Here is a 19,306-nt window from a genome sequence, read left to right as displayed (position 1 = left end):
AGGAGTAACACATCCCACGGCATGTGTGCTAGGACATGGTGAAACCTGCTGTTCAGGGCATGGGCCAGAGAACCTGCAAGAACCTCTTAACTTTGCAACAAAACACAGGAATGTCTCAGCCTGCTGTTTTCTGGCGTGCATTGTATCTGTGCACCAAAGGGGCAGCTCAATAGTCACCCCAGGAAGGAGAGGTGAGCTTCGCTCGCCAGCCAGTGCAGCGTGCTTCCAGGTCACTGCATGCAAGAGCCTAGCCAGGCTGCAACGCCACACTTGCCTTCACAAAAAACAGGGCATAGACACATTTTGCATATGAACACTCTCTGCATTTCAGAAGTCCCCAATATTTCTTCTGACGCAACTATTTTTATTCCACTTTCCCCATCTTTCCCAGCATTATCAATTAACCCAGTTTATTGTTATCAAAACTTCTTTATAACACTGAATGTTCTTTCAAATGTGGAGCCCCCCACCCCACCCACGCAGGAACTTCTTCCAGAGACACCCCAAGGGCATGGTGCTGTCCCTCTCAGGTACCCTGTGCCCCTCCAGGCTGGCCATGCTGAGGTTGCTTCAGAGCTTGGAAAGGTCCAGGAGCTCAACTCCACAGGGTACCACTGACAGTGACACCAGAAGATGCTCCACAGCACACTCAGATATGCTGGGATATGCTTGCACAACTGCTGCCCGTCGCAAAACTTTTACTACAATGAGTTGGGAGTGTCCTGAGACTTTCCACTTGGGTAAAAATTTAATGGCTAAACACAACACTAGTTCAGCGAGTCACTCACACGCAAGTTTAATGGAAGCCTGTGAATACTTCCACCAAAATCATAGTTCGCTTTCATGTTAATTTAAGTAAATGAGATCACTCATGCTTTAACGTTAAGCATATCCTTTAGTACATTGATGGACAAGACCATACTGCTTAAATCCATTACTTTTTTACTTACAGTATGTTAAATATCAGGAAATGTGATTGACATTGATCTATAACAGTATTATTGCACATTTCACTGCTATTTTCCAACTTACTCCTGTGTACCCACTAGCATCCTAATGAAACAGTAATACTGCTTGTCTTTTGCCATGCACAAACAGTAGCTTTAATCTAATCTGAAAAATACGTATTTGGACTTGCTGGCAAGAGAAACTTTCTCAGAATGCTGCTGAAGAACTACGCACACCAGCAACTCCCTCTCCACCTGTGCACGGGTCCATCCAGACTTCTGGGATCAGCGGGAACTTCAGTTGTCTGAGAAACAGAAACGGTCATTAGCACTTTCAAATACCGGTGCTGTGACCAAATCTGGTTGGTTTCCAAGATTAAAAAAACCCAAAACACATTTGTAGAGTTTAATACTTTCCCCTTATCTCAATAACAGATGAACATGTTAATAGCACAAGGCACTCTTAGGTAAATATTTAATTAAGCTCCAGAAAAAGAAAGCAAATGTGTATCATTTACCTGACAGATCAGATCAACCATTCTATTAGTTTAATTAGGCCTATTTTTTTAAATAATTTGTTATGTAACAGGCAATTAACTTTGTAGAGCCCCGATACATTGCCTGCTCAAAATCAGTGAATTTTATCCCATTGACTTTGATGGGCATCATCCCACCCTCGAGCACAGCTTCCAAAATCCATCAGTGAGCAAAACAGCTGAGCCCTTAGGAACAGCACCTGGGGGACTGGGTGATAGCTCTGAGCCCACCTTGGGAAAGGTGACAAAGCCAGTGCCTGCAGGCTTGGCTTCAGCCCCATCCTGCTCTCAGCTCTCTTGTAGACACCCACAAGCCCGGTAAAGCAGGGTAAAGGGCCAGAGCCACACCAGTGAAGGGCTCTGCACGGGGCAGCACCTGGGGAACTCTGCTTTCATGAACAAAGAGGCATTACTCACGTAGCTCCCTGTTACAAACTTCATTTATTAACCTACTCATTTGCTGTAAAAGTCAGCTAATTAAAATAATACATGTTGTCAAGGCCCCTTCCACTAGCTCATGGTCAGTGCTAGGAGATTTACATGCCAGTAAAGGTTTTCACACTTCTATACCATACATTTTTATTTGAGGACTATAGATGCTATTGTCTTGGGCACTCTAACACATCATGTAAAATAACACCTTTCAGGGCTGTGGTTTGAGCACTAACCTTCTCCTGCACTCTGTGCCCAGGAGGGAGAGCAGAGGGGGAAGGGGGCATCACCACGCCAGCACCCAGTTGCTGAGCTCTTCCCTCTGGATGCCAACCACCCAGTGCCAGATGAGAGTCTTCTGCCATCCCTTCCACACATGCTGAGACAATACACACAATGTAACCCACTCATGGTGCCTCTTTTGAGTCATGTTCTTCAAAAAACTTTTTTTTTTCTCTTCAGGCAAAAGGAAGGAGCACCACACTCCCAAAGATGACCAGTACTTTCCAGCAGCACATGGAAATACTGGCTTCATGGCCAACCGCCCCAATAACACCAAAGGAACTATTTACATGCTTACAGTCAAACATATGTTTTTGTGGTGAGCCGAATTCCTGCCCGGCTGTCCTTTCTGGTACTCTTTGCTGCATTATCCCTACTTTTCCCTCAAGCCAAGCATGCCAATGAGCAGAGGGCACTATCAGATGCTTAAAATAACATGAGAATAACACGTACCTCAGGGCTGGGGTACTCCTCATCTCTGTCACCATCCCAGACCAAGCCCCTGGGCACACTCAAGACTAACCCAGAAAGTCCTGCCTAGGCAGGGGAAGCACTGCCAAGCAGGAAGGCACTCCTGGGCACAGAAGGGGAGAGCTTTGGGGATACAGTAGGGCACGAAAGACATTAAAAGGTACGTAGACATTGTTCTACATACCCAAGCATACTGTATCAGCTAGAGATTAAGAGACTTAACCTCACAGAATAATTCTGCAAGATTTGCTTAGCCTCCAAAATGCTTAGCCATCTCATTTTTGGCTGAAAGCTCCCTGCCCTTTACCTCGCTTCAATCCAAGCCCATATAATACTCAAGGTCTTCCACCAAAGTTAAAAGTTCTGAACTCTGATCAGAAAATGGCAAGCAATGGCTCTTGTGCCTTATCTTCAGGGGTCGTGTCTTAGCTTTCGACCAATTTTCTTTGTATTTAGACTTAAATGTGCAAACTACACTATATTACTCTGCAAAACATCAATGAGAAGGCTTAATTAAGTAACACTGACAGATAAATCCATTTCTTTCACAGTAATCAAATCAAAGCAGGTTGACATAACACAGGAACTTAATACAGTTATTCCCTTGTAATTGGAAAAAGGCCCTTTACTTCTCATTAAAGCAATCTTCTGGGTATTTGGCATAATAAGAAGGCTCAGGGCTTTAATACTGCCCTATAAAAGCCCCAAGATACAGACCCCTTAAGCAAACATGCCAGATTATCTAATTCCTTGATCATAGTGGAACACGTAGTTATTGTTTTAAACTACTAATTCTTTATCTCAGCTACAGACAAAAAGAAGTAACTCAGTCTAAAACATGTCTCACAAAGCTCTATAAAAATGCTAGTTCTAGCTGGGGGAAAAAGATGCGTTTTCAAAAATACCCTGGATCTTCAGCGGGGAAATGGAGAGCTTAGCAAGATCAAAATTGTTCTTGAACATAAACAGTTATAAAAAGCAAATAATAAAATGAAGTTTTACTGCATTCGTGAATTTACTGGAAAATATCTGTCAATGGAAGCAGAGCTGGGCAAAGCCTTCCCACTGCTGCTGTGTTGGTACCACAGCTGTCTCCCACTGCCTGCAAACCCTCAGAGAGACACAACTTCGGCCTGTGAGCAATTCAGAGTGTCACTGGAGTGGGTTCAGCATCCACACGATGAGTTACACCGTGCACAGGGCTCTCAACCGTTCCATGTGCCTGTGGCCACAAAGGGGTTATGCGGTGGGGTACAGCACCGGGAGTGCTGGGCGAACAGATGGGTGTCTGCACCCCGCATGCGTGCTCCTTGTCTCTCTTCATATTGTAACAAGTATTGCGTAAGCATTACCCAGTGAGCTCACAACAGCCAAAAGCCAGCTAACTTCTGTTCCCCTCTAACCAGCTCCCAAATCAACAGCACTTCTCCCCCAGCAGCAAAGAAAAAACCCTCACTAATTGCTACCTAGTTAATCTAGCCTAGTTTACTAATAATTTAGTATGACAGATATTGCAAGAAGGTTTGTAAGCTCCTAAACCTAATTCCAGAAATTTATTAGGTACCCTGTAAGCACTGCCACTTCAGTAATTAGGACAGTGAAACCCTAATGACACCAAAGTCAATGCAAAATTCTCTGGTAACTTAATTCTCAGAGCCTGGATTCATCCCAGAGCACACAAACTTGAACACATATGTAATTTTCTCCAGAATCTAGCTCCTGTAAATTAACCTCACTTAATCACACGCATTAGGCAATGCGACATAAAAAGCAAATCATCATGGACAGATTTGGTCAGTTTTTCAGAACGTGATTCATACATGATTAACACAGTGTGATTTACATAACTAAAGCCTCACTTCCCATCTCACAAGTTTAGGTAAAGTAGTAAAACTGGTGTTTAAACAGAGTCAAACCACCCTATTTTAAACATTAATAACCTGGGAAAAGCATGTTCAACTGAATCTAGAAAAGATGTTCAGTGCTGTAGACTGAGAATGGCTGGATTCAAAACACACTACCTCTATTAATGGTCTGGAGAAAAAACAACTGCAATTCACATGGGTTACACCCCTGTGTTGGAAGGTACTGCAACTTCAGAGAGGCCACCAATGCTTAAGGGTGCAGGGAGAAATCAGAGCACTGATTTTGGGGCCAAAAGCTGCATTTATGCAGAGAAGCAAGTCCAGAAAGCCTCTGGTCAAGCAGCCACCTAACCCTAAAAGTACTTTCCTGCAAAGAACAAGAATCTTGTTCCAAGGTTCCCTTGCCCTCTAGAAGACAGAGGGGTGCCTTGGGAGCCCTCAAGCAGGGCACCAGGCTCTGAGACCCTCCAGCAGCAGGGCTGAGAGATGCTCGCACTCTGCCCAGATGTCCTGGTGCTCCCCATTTGCTCGGTAGACTCCAAACGTGCCCAGAAAATACAGAGAGGACCGAGATCAGCAAAAGCACAGCAGATACGATCACAGTCCACCATAAACGTTGAGTTCTGAGCACTCCATCATGCAGGTGACCACTATTACAGCACAGGTGGTGTTGGAGGTGTACAGAAGCATCATCCCGATCATTAGGTGTCTGTAAACAGCCTCCATGCTCAGAATCTCAAATGAATAAAAGTGCTTAATATACACGTTCCAGCTCCAGCAGAATTAGGTAACCTGAAGGGCAACTTACTGCCTAATATATGTAATTTCAAATTACTTTCATGGTAGGCTACTAGCTCTGACAAGTTGTGCTACTCTCTCGGGGCAACACCTACTTTATTTTAAGGGGCTGTGATACATAAACAAGAGGCACCGTGTAAGGCTACTTGACCTTGGTCCTAACACCCAGGCCCTTAAACTTTCTTTAGCAAAAGTTTCATGGAATCCCTTGAGGTGCTCCGAAACAGAAAACAGAATCAGAAAATTAGTATTTTTTTCTGGAAAAACACCCAAACCTGGAAAAAAACCCAAAACAAACTCCTCTTTGCAGAAATAATCCAAACACTTGGGAAATCATCCAAGACTGTAGCAACAACACAGAACAACAAAAATTTTCCAGATGATTCTGGAATACAATTTTGGTTGAACCTCCCACCGCCTCCAATAACAAACTTGGGCACACACACAAAATCCTAGAATCATAGGCTAGGAAATTATACTCTCATGGTTTCCTCTAGTGAACAGCATCACAGATATCACCGGCATTTTGCTCATATGGGGGGTGTGTGTGTGTGTATAAGGGGGTGAGAAGAAAAAAAGATGACTCAGGCTAGCAAAACTCAGGACTTAAGAACTGTTAAAAAAAAAAAAAAGGTGCAGTTTGAAAGATGGTACATATGGAAAACCCATGTAAAAAGAAGTACACACCCAGAGTTGGACACCGTAAGAGTAGCTAGCAACTAGGTCAGCTAATAGAAGACAAATGAGCACAGTGGTGGATCTGGTCAATTCCGTAGGAAATCAGACCGCGAATGTCCATTTCCCCACCATTCATCCACACATGCGGCTTAATCACATGAGAGCAGGAGGCTGGGATTTGCACCAGGAGAGCATTTCTGGTTGCCACCATCAGTCTGAGCAGTATTTTGAGCAATTTTGTGGGAAAACAGGCATTCAGCTAACCTCATACTCAATCTGATATTATTTTCAGGGCTGTTTATTAAAGCACACAGATCACTAGCCCAATCTTTCCGCATAAAACCAGTGCATACTCACAACCTCTTGCCATATGATATGATGGTTTCTAGAGTGTGAAGGTGTCTCATGGTGCACTCCAAGAACCTAAGCATCACTCCACCCATCCAACACCATCATCCCAGCACATGTGCAAATACACAAGTGAAGTAACCTGACCACTATGCTCATGACAGTAAATGGAAGGAGAAGCACGTATATATACACATACGATTTTTTTTTTTAAAATGTTCAAAGAGCAAAGTGAGCAGAAAGGGAAAATTCAGTTTTCCCTGGCTAAACCTTGCTATCAAAACACAGGGGTGAAATTCTACTTCTGTGGGAGTTTTACATTTCAGTTAAGACCAAAGCTCCATCTTTATTATTTGTGTTCTTTTAATTCAGAATTAACAATATTTCACGTTTAGAACAACAATATTCAGAGAAGCAGCACAATCAAAATCATGACATTTAACAAATGTAATACAGATACTGAGCGAGTAGGCTGTACTCAGAAGTGTGCCTGTGAAAATCTGGCCTTTATCTATCAGCTTCAGAGCAAGAACTACACAACTCCACCTCTTTAACTCACTGTTAGGCCATATTCTTTTAAAGGATCTGAATAAACTACATATCAAACCAACAATAATTCTTGAAGAACAGTTATTTCATGTGCACAAGTGCAAAACAGTATTTATCAATATAATTATTTGTCTTTGTGGATCTGAAATAGAATTGCAGTACTGTAATTCCAAAATACCGTAACAAAGTTGGAAAATATTTTAACACACAAGAGCATAAAAATGCTTAAACTTAGGACTTTTTCCTCTTTTGTGAAAGACTCCCTGAAATACATGATTTAAGTAGAGTGCTGTGTTCTCGGATTTACCTATACAGCAAATGGGACCAGTTGTGGATGACCAGAGTGAAAGGAAAACGTTCCAAACACTTGTTGGTGAACTCTGAGTCAAATTATTTAGATGACTTTCCAAAGAAGAAAGGTAATATAATATGGTCAAAATTAAGACATTTGCTTAACCTCCCCAAAAATGCTGTAATGTGTTTGCATTGGGAAAAGATGCCAAGGAAAACAGCAGTTCCTTCCCAGCACTTGACTCCTGCACATGAAGAGTGGGTGTCTTCTGGACACCGTCCTTGTGTCAGGCAAGCCCTCCAGAGCCAGGGGAGCTGGTGACACACACCAGCCTGCCATCCATCCCAGGCCAGGGCAGGCAGCCTGCCAGTCCCAACCCCTATACATCTCCCAGCCTTCACACACATCTGCATCCACACCTGCTCACACAGAGGGCTGCAACTCAGAGGTGGATACACAAGGTTTAGCTCCTCCAGAAGTAAAGAGCTAGAGAGCAAATGAAGAGGTAACTGGAGGAAACATAACAAGGTCCAAGCCTTTGTCCACCAGAGGACTGGGCTGGCAAGGGTTTCTGGCTCAGAGCATCATTTCATTTGTACCATCATAAAATCAGAGTACTGTGTAGTTACGCACTGCGCTCTCCTCACTGGACAACTGGAGGGCACAGAAGGCACCAGAACTGCAAAGGAAAATCTAGCGGTGAAGCTGCTACAGAAACATGGCAAAGGTGCACAGAGATGGTTAACCAAGGTAGCTGGGAGGGGCACAAGTGACAGCTGAGGAGGACAGGAAGGGTGGCCCCAAGCCTTACTGGGGAAAGGGTGTTCAGAGCTATGAAAATCCCTCCCTGGACTAGCTTTTACAGCATCAGTTTGGGTGATGGAGAAGAACAAATGGATACAGCCCACCCTTGCCAGCAGCAGATGACACAAACAGTCAGCGTTAAAGGAAAAGCCAGACCCTCTTTGCTATGGCATTAGGTCAAAAAAGCTGAGGGCTGCTGTGCTGCTGGCACACTGAGCGCTCCTGGAACACTGGGTGCTCCCTCACAGGCCCGGACCACCGCTGGGTTAGTGGGGTGGGTTCCTGATACGGACTGATTCCCGAGGGGTCCTCAGCACTGAGGTCTTTGAAGAAAGTTGTTTGAAGAAAGGAATAATGGAAAGGGTGTGGATTATAAAACATCAGCTGCTTTTTTTATATAATTTTAAACAGAGAGAGAGTCTTAGATGCTAAAAATAGAAAATTAAAAAAAATACGAAAAATATGCCAAAATCCTGAACGTGTGTGGCAAGCAGCAGTCTGTTTGCAAAACAGGCATTTCACTTCAGCAGTAATTCAGCCAGTATATCTTTACCTGCATCAGTAAACCTTTTTATACTAACCCTGAGTGTTTCCCCAGAAGAGACTGCCAACTGTGTTGATTTGCTGACACGATCTAAAATACAAAGAATAGTAAATGGAGAAAGACAAACATCTTGAGATTTGAATTTTATCTTCAAGGGGAAAAAAAACCCCAGTTTTTATATTAAATAGTATATTAACCAATGAAAGTAATTTTATAGGGGATTAAACATTCAAAATATCCTCCAGTAAGAAGGAAAAGGACCAAGATCCCCACAGGAAAGAGACTTTTTGTACACACGCCACACTGACATGTGATTAGCATTTCTCATTCTACGAATTACAGTTGTGTCAAAAATGAGAAGGGTGGGAAATATCCTAGACTCTAATTATAATTATTATCATACTTAGGCAAGTATGATAAACAGATACTTCGGGATTGCTATTTCTTCTTTGTGCTCTGAAGGACCTTACAAACAGTACGTCAGATACCGCTAATACAAATTAAGATAAACACACCCATTTTGGGGATTGAGACCTTTTCTGCTTGTTTTTCAAAATAATTTCTTTTTCTCAGAGTATTATGTTTTTTAAGAACTAAATAAAAAGCGAGCTTAACAAAAACCCGACAAAATACAGAAGGATTAAAGAGCAGTAGATCAAGGGAAGAATAAGCTGGTCACCTGGACATTTAATAAACTAAAGGATTGGCAAATTTAGAATGCATATCCATTGATGCAATCTTTTCTGACTGTTTTGCTCTAAATGTCATCAGGTCATGATTAAAAAAAAAAAAAAAACAACAAAAAAACACCAAAAAACCCACACACACACCAAAGACAGACAGGGAGGTGATGTGGAAGAAAGGCATATGAAGCTTGAAGGTGACAGTAGTAGTCAAGGACGGGCTTCATCACGAGAAAGGAACCCGGAGATGGAGTCATGAACAAAAGCACAGACTGAGAAGGGCCATGGAAACCAGCAAAGAAAACTTAAATATGACATGGGAAACAGTGGGGAGACAATAAAGGGATTTATGAGGAATCAAACGTGGTTTTAGTATCAGACAATAGAGGGAATGTTGACAGACTGCAGACGCAGGATAGGGAGAAGTTGCACCAAGTTCAGGCAGCAGTTCAGGCTTGAACAAGGGAAGAGGAATAGACAAACTGTGAATCCGCGCACCTCCAGCATGTGGAAAGTTGCATATAATTATCCTTTCCGTGACAGCAATGTAAAGAAAGCACAGATTCCAAATGGGAAATTCCTACTACTTATTTGACGAACAATTTACTATTGGTTTGCTCAAGGGATTAGATACAAAGCTTTAGATTTTTTTTTTTCCAAAGAAGTAGGACCAGCTGCCAGATATATACAACACACTTCAATCGCTTCTGTTAAAGCCACAAATAATTGGAAAATTCATTTGAATCAGATGGTCATTTTATTTTCTGCCTGAATTTCCAAAGTCTATACAAATATCCACAGACAGTCTGAGACACCACTTGACAGCACTTGCTAGAAAACGTCAACAGTGTAAACAAATCTAAACTGTTCTCAATCTTAATATTCATAACAAAGAACTGCACTGTCCTGCTGCTGGATGAGGTCATAAAACCTCACATTGTATTTATTAGAGTTACATAAGCTATTTTCTAACACACGTATGACATAGACTTTGTGCTTGTAAGCACAGATGACTGTCACATATCCACTCCATTTGCGTAACTTCGGCATTTAATCAGTTCTTAGCAGATCTGCTGGAAATATAAGCAGATAGTAAGAAAATAGGTTGTAGTTATATTGCCCTTTCCAGCTTATCAAGTTGCTGAAGGTTTGATTTCATTCAAGTTTTGAATAGTGTGGCATAGGGAGTGCCACGGGGGAAGGGTTTTCTGAGCAAAATGAGTCTTCTTTTTTACTGACTTTAACCTGAGAGGAGACAGTTTAGTAGGAAAGTGTCTGTTTTCAGGGCTATTTCGGTTATAAACTGAATGTGGTTTATAAACTGTGGTTATCTATTTATGAATGTACAGTAAGCTAATTAGTCTATTTTAATGTTAAAGTACTGAATTTTTACTTGAACCCAGTAACACAGAACACTCTGAAGTTAATCGCACTGCTCCAGGCACAGTGCGTATGTTCTACATCATGACCTAGAAATATGTAAGGGCAGATTTACTTAAACTCTCATTGTAGTAACAGATTATGAAGGTCTAAGTATGAAACAAATGGACATTTCAGTTCCAAACTAGCAATGAAAGCCAAAAGGTGACGGTGGAAACTTTGATTAAAACCTACTGAAGGCCAGGCCACTTACAATTAGATGGCTAACTAGGAGACAGCTGTGGACTTCCAGGAGGGTCTAGTATGTATTCTCACTGTTGCCCGTCACTAACTTCAGCAACACTTTTCCCCTTTTCAGTCCATCCACTTCTCCCCCAGCAGCGCCCCGACACCCTTGCGTGCCACGCAGCCCCTCCAGCACTCCACCACAGCACATCTGAAAGTACTTCAAGCAAGAAGGACAGAGGGCTCATCTCCATACCTGTAAATCTCACCGTCATATAGACTGTCCGTTGTCTTCCCTTGCAAATAAGATTTTTTTTATTTATTCGACCATTAAACTCTGCCTCACCCCCCCACCCTGCCCAATCTGCTCACCAAGCTTCTCTGAAGCCCTCTGCTTCCCAAGGCTGGGACAAAACACTCGGGTGCTCATCTCAGCTACGCAGCACTGAGAAGGGCTGGTGACACTGAGAGCCAAAGGTTACCTTCTTATTTTAACATTCGCTTTGTTCCCTTTCTGGGAGAAATCTGCATTGAGCTTCTAAATAAATAAATGCTCCAATTATTTTTTTTTGGCACATGTTTGTGTAGTCTTGAAAACAGGAGCTTTATAAGGAAAATCAGAATGCAGCTAGAACATTCTGATTTTCTGAGAGATACAACCACATGATGACACATAGCGCAAACAAAACACGTTTACATGTGGAAGAGAAAAATCAATGCAGAAATCTAACTTAGGCACCCAACACCAAATGAATAATGCCCTATTTACCACCTTCAATGATTATTTTTTTTTAGACACCAAGTCTCTACGAGTGCCACCAGTCAGATATACAGAGGAAATGTATTTCCTTTTTTTTTTTTTAACAAGTTATGTATACTTACATAATAGCACTCCAAAAGTGTGTCGTATAAATTATGCTTCAGATATGGTAACATTTAGAGAAGATACTGTCATACCAGATAAGGTGCTCAAATGCTCCAGGTGACTGAGCAGGATGTGCAGAAGATGTCCCAACTTCCAAGCCACAGCCCTCCTGCTCCCAGAGAGCCATGCCAAACGCTACCATTGGCTTAGGCACTGGTCACCAGAGTGTTTTCCCCAAGGAAAGGCGCCTGCAGCAGCCCCGGGTCCAGCCTGGTGATGCGCAGCAGTGCCTGCACCAAGTGGGTCTGGGCTTTCCTTCAGTGCATGGACAGTTTTTTTGCCAGCACAGCAGTAATACCACAATACGTGGGTTACAGGGCCAAGAAGTAATAGCAAACCCTGTGCTTTAGCAATTAAAGTGAGATAATTGATTCCTAAGGTTTACATCCTTAACGTGAACTCCCTGCACAAGGACCCCAGATCCTTTGGCAATGCAGACACACGCACAGAGACCATGCAAGCGCAGGGCACAATGACTGCACACGTCTGGACATGACACGTGGGCAAGAGCAAAAGTCCTTCCTCCACGCTCCAGCAGCGGATTTCTTCCCACAGCTTATTTTCGAGCGTGTGGTCCAGTATTGTCAGGGACGCACTGTTTAAAATGTAGGCTTTAATTTAAGTATTAAGAAAAACAATATATGAGGAGTTTGATTTACAGGAAGCACCCCCCTCACAAATTGCTAAAATACGCTGAATAATAGTATGGAACAGCATTTAATAATTTGCTACCCAGTTACACTGCATTAGTAATCTCATTAACAGTTGGCAGCAACGCTGCAATATATCACAACAATCTGGGGAGGGCACCAGGGCTCCCACAAGGCAAAGGAAAAGAACAACCAGGTTAATGCTCTGCTCATATACATGGAGGAGATTATTTCAAGGAATAAGTCAGCCCAGTAATTTATAGCATCATGTAGACAACAGCACATCTAGCACACGGTAAGTACTCTCAAGAAATCTATCTGCCCTGATCTGAAAAGAAAAAAAAATGCCTGAAACCAGTCTTAAACTTGACGTAGGCAATTTAACTACACAATTTTATATTTAAATATAATATATTTAAATAGAAGAGACCCACTGCCTTCAGTGGAAAGAAGCAGCAGGGCCTTTTCAAAATTAGGTAATATGTTTAGGTGCTGAAATATCTCATTAAAAACTTAATCCAGGCACCCTCAGTTGACTCCAGGAATTTCTGTAACAACCAGGGTCCTGGCATCTAAATAGGACTGGATGAAATCTGACACAGAAGAGCTTTTTCCTATGTGTTTTTGAGTAACAAATACCAAAGAAAAAGTATTTGTTTTTACTCATGTGCAGTTGTGCAGTTTTGCTTTGACTTAAACTGTCCGTAACTACTGTTAAAAGTTGACCAGTGGCTTTGAGGTTGTAGAAGAAAATACATGAAACTCCTAATTAACGGAAGTAATCCAGTGAGCTTCATTCCTCTTTTCCACCTGCAAAATCTCAAACCAGAATTTTAGCTCTAAATAGTCTGTCAAAACTTTGGGGAAAGGGGTTAATTTTTCAGCCCTCTGTGCTGTCACTCTTTTGAAGCGTTGCAGCATTGCAAGGCTGGAGGGTCTTGGGCCATGCCTGGCTGCTGCCAGCTGCAGGACCAGGGTAAAGGAGCCACACCCACGCTATCGCTGCGAGACCACAGCGGCCAGCACAGCCTCAGCATGATGTGGTGGCACCGAACCTGCCAGCCAGAGCCCAGGAACTTCCTTCCCCTCTGCTTCACTCATCTTCTAACCCATGTCTGCAGCCTCCCCCTCTGCTATGAATCACTGCTACTTCAGCGGGAGCTCTGCTGTGTGACTCAAGGGGTGAAGGCTGGCTTCTTACTTTGTTATAAAGAAGAAAAATTAAATAAAACCGAGCATTAAAAAAAAAAAAAAAACCCAGCAGACTTTCCTCCACTTACAAGTAGGGACTAAATTCAGTGATCAGTCCATTCCCTTTGAATGGGCAGCTCAGAATCCAGGAGTGCATCTGTTAGAGCCATTCCTATATATACTTCAATATGATGTTATCTAAACCAGATTATTATTTTTTTTCTTTCTACAGACCACACCAGCAGCTGGGCTTTGTACCCCTCTGGCCAGTACTTGACTGGTTAATTCCCAATATTTATGTTTCTTGGGAACAGAAAGATTAGCGAGGAATGTGTAACTGGAAAAATTTGAGGTAAAAAAATAAAGGACAGAAAAAACAACCAAAACACAACCCCGACCAGTCCAGCTCATTCTCCAACTGACTGTTGGAAAAGTCACAAATTGTACCAACTGCAGCGAATAAAAGATACTGTCCTGATTGCAAACCATGCAGATCTGATGAAAGGGAAATCAAACATAAACAGAAGAAAAACATCTAATGAAAGTAAAGGACATTTTCTGCTAAACTTGTAGTCTTTGGAGAAGAGCGCTTTAATTTAAGCCTACTTTAGAATGACTTCATCTATATGAAAATTACATTAAAACTGCCCTAGATGTATTTGCATTTAAAGTGTATTATGACAGCCCTTAGCAAACACTTTCTATTTACTGGACACTCGTTATCATAAGACAATCCATATGTTCCTGGGCAAAGAATATCAACTGACAAGGGAAAAATCTACCAGAAATCAATCCTACAGAAATTTTAAGTGATGTATTACACTGTACTGCAAAAGGATTTTTACAGCAAAGCGAGTGAGGTTGTCACGTTTTCAAGGACATGCTGTGACTTCACCTGGCTTAATCCACCCAGTTTAAGGCAGCGTTTGGCAGTGAAGATAAACCACTGGTAAAAGGTTAGTGAGGGCAAACTGTGGGCTGTAGTGTCATGTCTGGCCAAGGTACAAATTTGGGTTTGTAGCAACCACTGCCATCCCCAAAGCCTTTTAAAATTCATTTGTCAACAGTTCATTAAAGCTGCAAATTTGAATAGGATTAATTTGATGGACAGGAAGAGGCTCTAGATACAGTTACCCATGCTTAGGCAAGTTGTTGGGGTATATTTTCTTTCCTTACTTTCACTCTCAGGCTTGAATTCACAAGGAGAGAGAAAGGGATTGAGATACTTCAGCCCCCGGTGCATCCTCCCTCTGACGGCTATTGGAATGCAATGTTTCACATTTAATTTTCAATTTTGCAATTCCCCACAACTCTCATAACTGGAAAACACGAACCCTAAAAGCCTATTATCTGCACGCCCCAATTATTTCAGTGTCCTGGATAAGAGCTCCTCACTGCAGTAGATGTAAATATATCTTGTGTAAAGAAAAGAGAACTTATACTTAAACTCAGGCATTCAGCAAAGTTTCCTGCAGAGCAGCCCCAGGTGCTGCCTTGCCCTGCTCTCCTGGGGGCCCAGCTCGCTGCTGGAGTCTCCACGGAGCCACAGTCACTCAACCCCTCAAGATACATGCCAACCTCTTGGGGTCTTGGTGCTCCAACCTGCTTTCTGTCCTTCCCTGCGCTGTCTCTGTGTTCCCACGGGCACGCTCAGCGCAACGTGCTGTGTCTTTCAACACCAATAAAGCAGAGAGGAAGCGATGAATGCACGCAGGAGTCCAGCGATGAGCTTTCCCATGCACGTACAGAAAAAAGCTATCAAATAAAGCATCTACATTTAACTACTGCATAAATGTTCCAAACGTGCCAAAAGACAAGGTAGTCATGCTCAACACTCTTCTGAGATTTGGCTTCATTCATAATGTTACAATACTGCTAAGAACATGAATTTCTATTTTTCTCCCCAAAATTAGTATTTCCATTGAGTTTCCATGAAAACTTTTTAGAATTCCTTTGATCTTGGGAAGAAATGGCTCCTACCCTTCCTTGTACACTTGGTTCTGAAGCTGCCCATGCATCCCTTATGAAAAGTCATAGAGATCCAGTAATATATATTAATGTGTTTCACGTACCTAATTTGAAAAATATTATAGGATCACAGGATGGTCAGGGCTGGAAGTGACCGCTGCAGACCATCTAGTCCAACCCCTTGCTCAAGCAGGTTCTCCTAGAGCAGGTTGCTCAGTCGTGTCCAGGCAGGTTTGGAATGTCTCCAGAGAAGGAGCCTCCACCACCTTTCTGGGCAGCCTGTCCCAGTGCTCTGTCACCCTCACAGTAGTTTTTCCTCATATTCAGACAGAACTCCCTGTGTGGCAGTTTGTGCCCTTTGCCCCTTGTTCTGTCACTGGGCACTACTGAAAAGAGCTTGGCCCCATACTCTTGATTGAACAAAAGCATCTTATCATTGCTCAAGATTCATCTCTTCTGTCCTTTTTATTATTATGCTCTGATACAGTAGGCTAGATTTTGCTTGAGCTGAAAACCCCTCCTTTCTAGAATATGTGCTCGAGTTCAACAAAGTTGATATTGAAGTTATTGATGTATTAGAAACCACAGAAGCACCTGAGAATGGTCACGTAGGAATTAGGGCTTCTCCCCCAAAAAGGTAGCAGGATCAGTAGCCCAACTGAAGTGCACCTACACTAATATGGGCAACACACAGGAGGAGCTGGAAGCACAGCAGGAAAACCATGACACAGTTGCCATGACAGAAATATGGTGGGATGACTCACACAACCAGAGTGCTGCAATGGACGGCTAAAAACTTCCTAAGGGAGAAGCAAGGAAGGAGAGGCGGTGGGGTAGCCCTGCGCGTAGGGAGTGTTTTGATTGTCTAGAGCTTAGTGATGGTGACGGTAGGGATGAGTACTTACAGGTAAGAGTCAGGGGGCAGGCCAACAAGGCAGAGAGCACGGTGGGGGTCTGTTACAGACCACCCAACCAGGATGGAGAGGCAGATAAAATACTCTATAAGCAGCTCAGATAAGTCTCCCAATTCCTAGCCCTTGCTCTCATGGGGAACTTCAACTTACCAGATGCCTGCTGGAAATACAACACTGCCGAGCAGGAACAGTCTGGGAGGTTCCTGGGGTGTGTGGAAGAGACCTTCCTGACACGGCTGGTGAGGGAGTTGACTAGGAATGTGCCCCACCGATGGCTGGAGATCATGTGGGGCACAGCAACCACGAGATTATGATAAGAGTTTTTGTTTCTCGGAGAAGGAGGGGGCTCAGCAGAACCACTCCCTGAGGGCAGACTTCAGCCTGTTTAGGGGTCTGGTGGGCAGAGTCCCTAGGGGGGCAGTCCTGGAGGGCAATGGAGCCCAGGAGGGCTGGACATTCTTCAGGAAGGAAACCTTAAAGACGTAGGAGCAGGCTGTCCCCAAGCACCAAAAGACAAGGTGGCAGGGGAGAAGACTGGCTTGGTTGAACAGAGGCTGAGGGGAGACCTTCTGGCTCCCTACAACCCCCTGAGAGGGGTTGGAGCCAGGGGGGTTGGGCTCTTCTCCCAAGTAACAAGCACTAGGACAACAGGAAACTGCCTCCAGTTGTGCCATGGGCAGTTTAGATTAGATATTAGGAAAAATCCCGTCACGGAAAGGGTGGCCAAGGCCTGGCACAGGCTGCCCAGGGGGGTGCTGGAGTCACCAGCCCTGGGGGGATTTACAAGATGTGTAGATGTGGCACACAGGGATAAGGTTTACTGTTGGGTTAATGGTTGGACTCTGATCTCAAGGGCCTTTTCCAACCTAAACGATTCTACAATTCTGTGATACGTAAGTTCAGTCATATCACACATCGCTTAACCCGAACAGCCTAACTCATGACTGGTTGAAATGAAACTTGCTCTCATTGCTTCCTCTGTTTTCCTTCGTTTTTTACAGTGATTAAACTCGGCTCATGGTTTTTTGCTTTTCACTGCAAACAGAAGCTAGAGATTTCCTTTTGGTTAAGAAAGAAAAATAAATGCCAAAATAATTGCATCTGTTTTCACTGGCCAAATTAAAACACCAAACATTGAGTCTCATGGTGCAATGTCAAACTGGCGACACTGCACAGGAGGATCATAGTGCTCTCTATTGACTGGAAAAACCCATTATTCCCCTTCCATTGTTCAGACTTCTCAGGTCCAGACCACACTAATAATTAGGCACTTCAACACGAAGAAATTCCAAGTAACTGCCCTGTGTCTATAAAGCATCGTGGAACATCTCCAGTGAGAATTACATATTGTGTCTGAAATATTAATATACATTATACGTAGAAAGAACTAAATGTAAGAACATGCACAAATTCAAAAAAATATGTTTAAAGGCTTTAAAAATCACTCCCTTGATGCGGGAGTTGCACTTCAGATATTTTCTGCACTAGCACATCAGCTCAGTTTTAAAGCAACATTTACTGCTTCAAGTCACCAGCATGTCTCCCAGTTAAACTGAAACACTTTAGCAATGAAAAATAAAATGCATGTGCAATCATACACCTGCTTCAAAAGAAGATATAAATAATATACATATATGTATTTATCAACCGAGCACATTTAAGGAGGAAAAAAAAAAAGGCAGGCACAAAGGACTAAATTTTATGGCTTTTTCACTATTTAATATTTACACAGAGAAAAGACTATTTGTCTTCAACGATGCCACAAATTACTGATGATGCATTTAGATTTGGGCATTATGCAGCAAAAATAAATGCCTTTTTCTTATTCCAAGCTGTGTAAAATCAATCACATTACAGTCTTGGAGTTTGCTCAGGTACTTTAAAATAGGCAAGCAGAAGAAGAGGAACAGCAAATTCTAAACTCCGTACTGCCGCTGTACCATCATTGTACCTGAAGCTTCCCTACTAGCACCCAGTAAGTCTTTCTCCAGAGAATGAACACGATGCATGAGAAACATCCAGACAAGGGAACAGTACAAACAGGTTATGATGACAACTGCATCAAATGTCTAATGCTTTAAGTGCCTACTAAATAATTCTGCATTGTAATAAAGAAGCTTAAAATAAATAAAAAAAAACCAAACATGACATCCCCATGAATGTCAAATTAATTCATTATGATCAGTGCTACCACAACGAACACCAAATTAATTCATCACTGTAGAATACACAAAGCGCTACCCTCTCATTATACTTACTGACAAAAACCACCAGGATGCCAGTCCTCAGCAGATGCACTGCACGTGGTCACAGGTACGGCTGACCATAGGGACAGCCAACTTGCTCACTCGCAAGGAATCTTTCCCTTACATGCCATGTCCCTCCATCCGCGCCTGGCACGCGGTGCTCTTTTTAAACACAGACTCTGGGTGCTGGTCAGCCTCTGCCAGCTGAGGACCTTCAGCACACAGCACACGTCGTTTCCCTGGTATATGAGGAACCGCTAATAAAACCTTTCTCTTCAAACACGATAATTTCATTAATTTTCTCAAGGCTTTCCGTTCCTCTTACAGGATAACAATGAATACCAAGTGTATCTGCAAAACCTCTTCAGTCTTCAATATCTGCCCTGCATAGCTTCTTGTATCAAATGTGTTCAAGACTGTTAGGTCTTTTCACTGGACTCTTCTGAGGCATCATAACTCAGCTGTATTTGATAAAATGGAAGCCTGAGAAATTATTTGTCACTTTTGGAAAACTTCGACTCTTCTACGAACAGCTGAGGCATGACTGCAAGCCTTGAAGTTTTTGCCAGGGGTAACTT

The 19,306-nt window shown here is 42.8% G+C and overlaps 1 protein-coding gene across 25 annotated transcripts in view; it reads right to left on the bottom strand.

Moving 5' to 3' along the window:
- The window catches only part of TCF4 (transcription factor 4), a 240,179-nt gene that overhangs the window by 163,226 nt on the left and 57,647 nt on the right, over window positions 1–19,306 (bottom strand). The window contains exon 1 of one of the 25 annotated variants that reach the window (XM_055698382.1): window positions 18,741–18,927. The exons of the other annotated variants lie outside the window; for them this stretch is intronic. The gene's annotated coding sequence lies outside the window, so the exon portion shown is untranslated. Of the gene's footprint in view, window positions 1–18,740; window positions 18,928–19,306 lie in introns of those variants that run through there. 25 annotated transcript variants of the gene reach the window in all.

This window comes from Falco cherrug, chromosome Z (genome assembly GCF_023634085.1).
Source record: "Falco cherrug isolate bFalChe1 chromosome Z, bFalChe1.pri, whole genome shotgun sequence".
NCBI lineage: Eukaryota > Metazoa > Chordata > Aves > Falconiformes > Falconidae > Falco > Falco cherrug.
The sequence above is the reverse complement of the archived record's forward strand: the minus strand, read 5'-3'. Positions and strand labels throughout refer to the sequence as shown.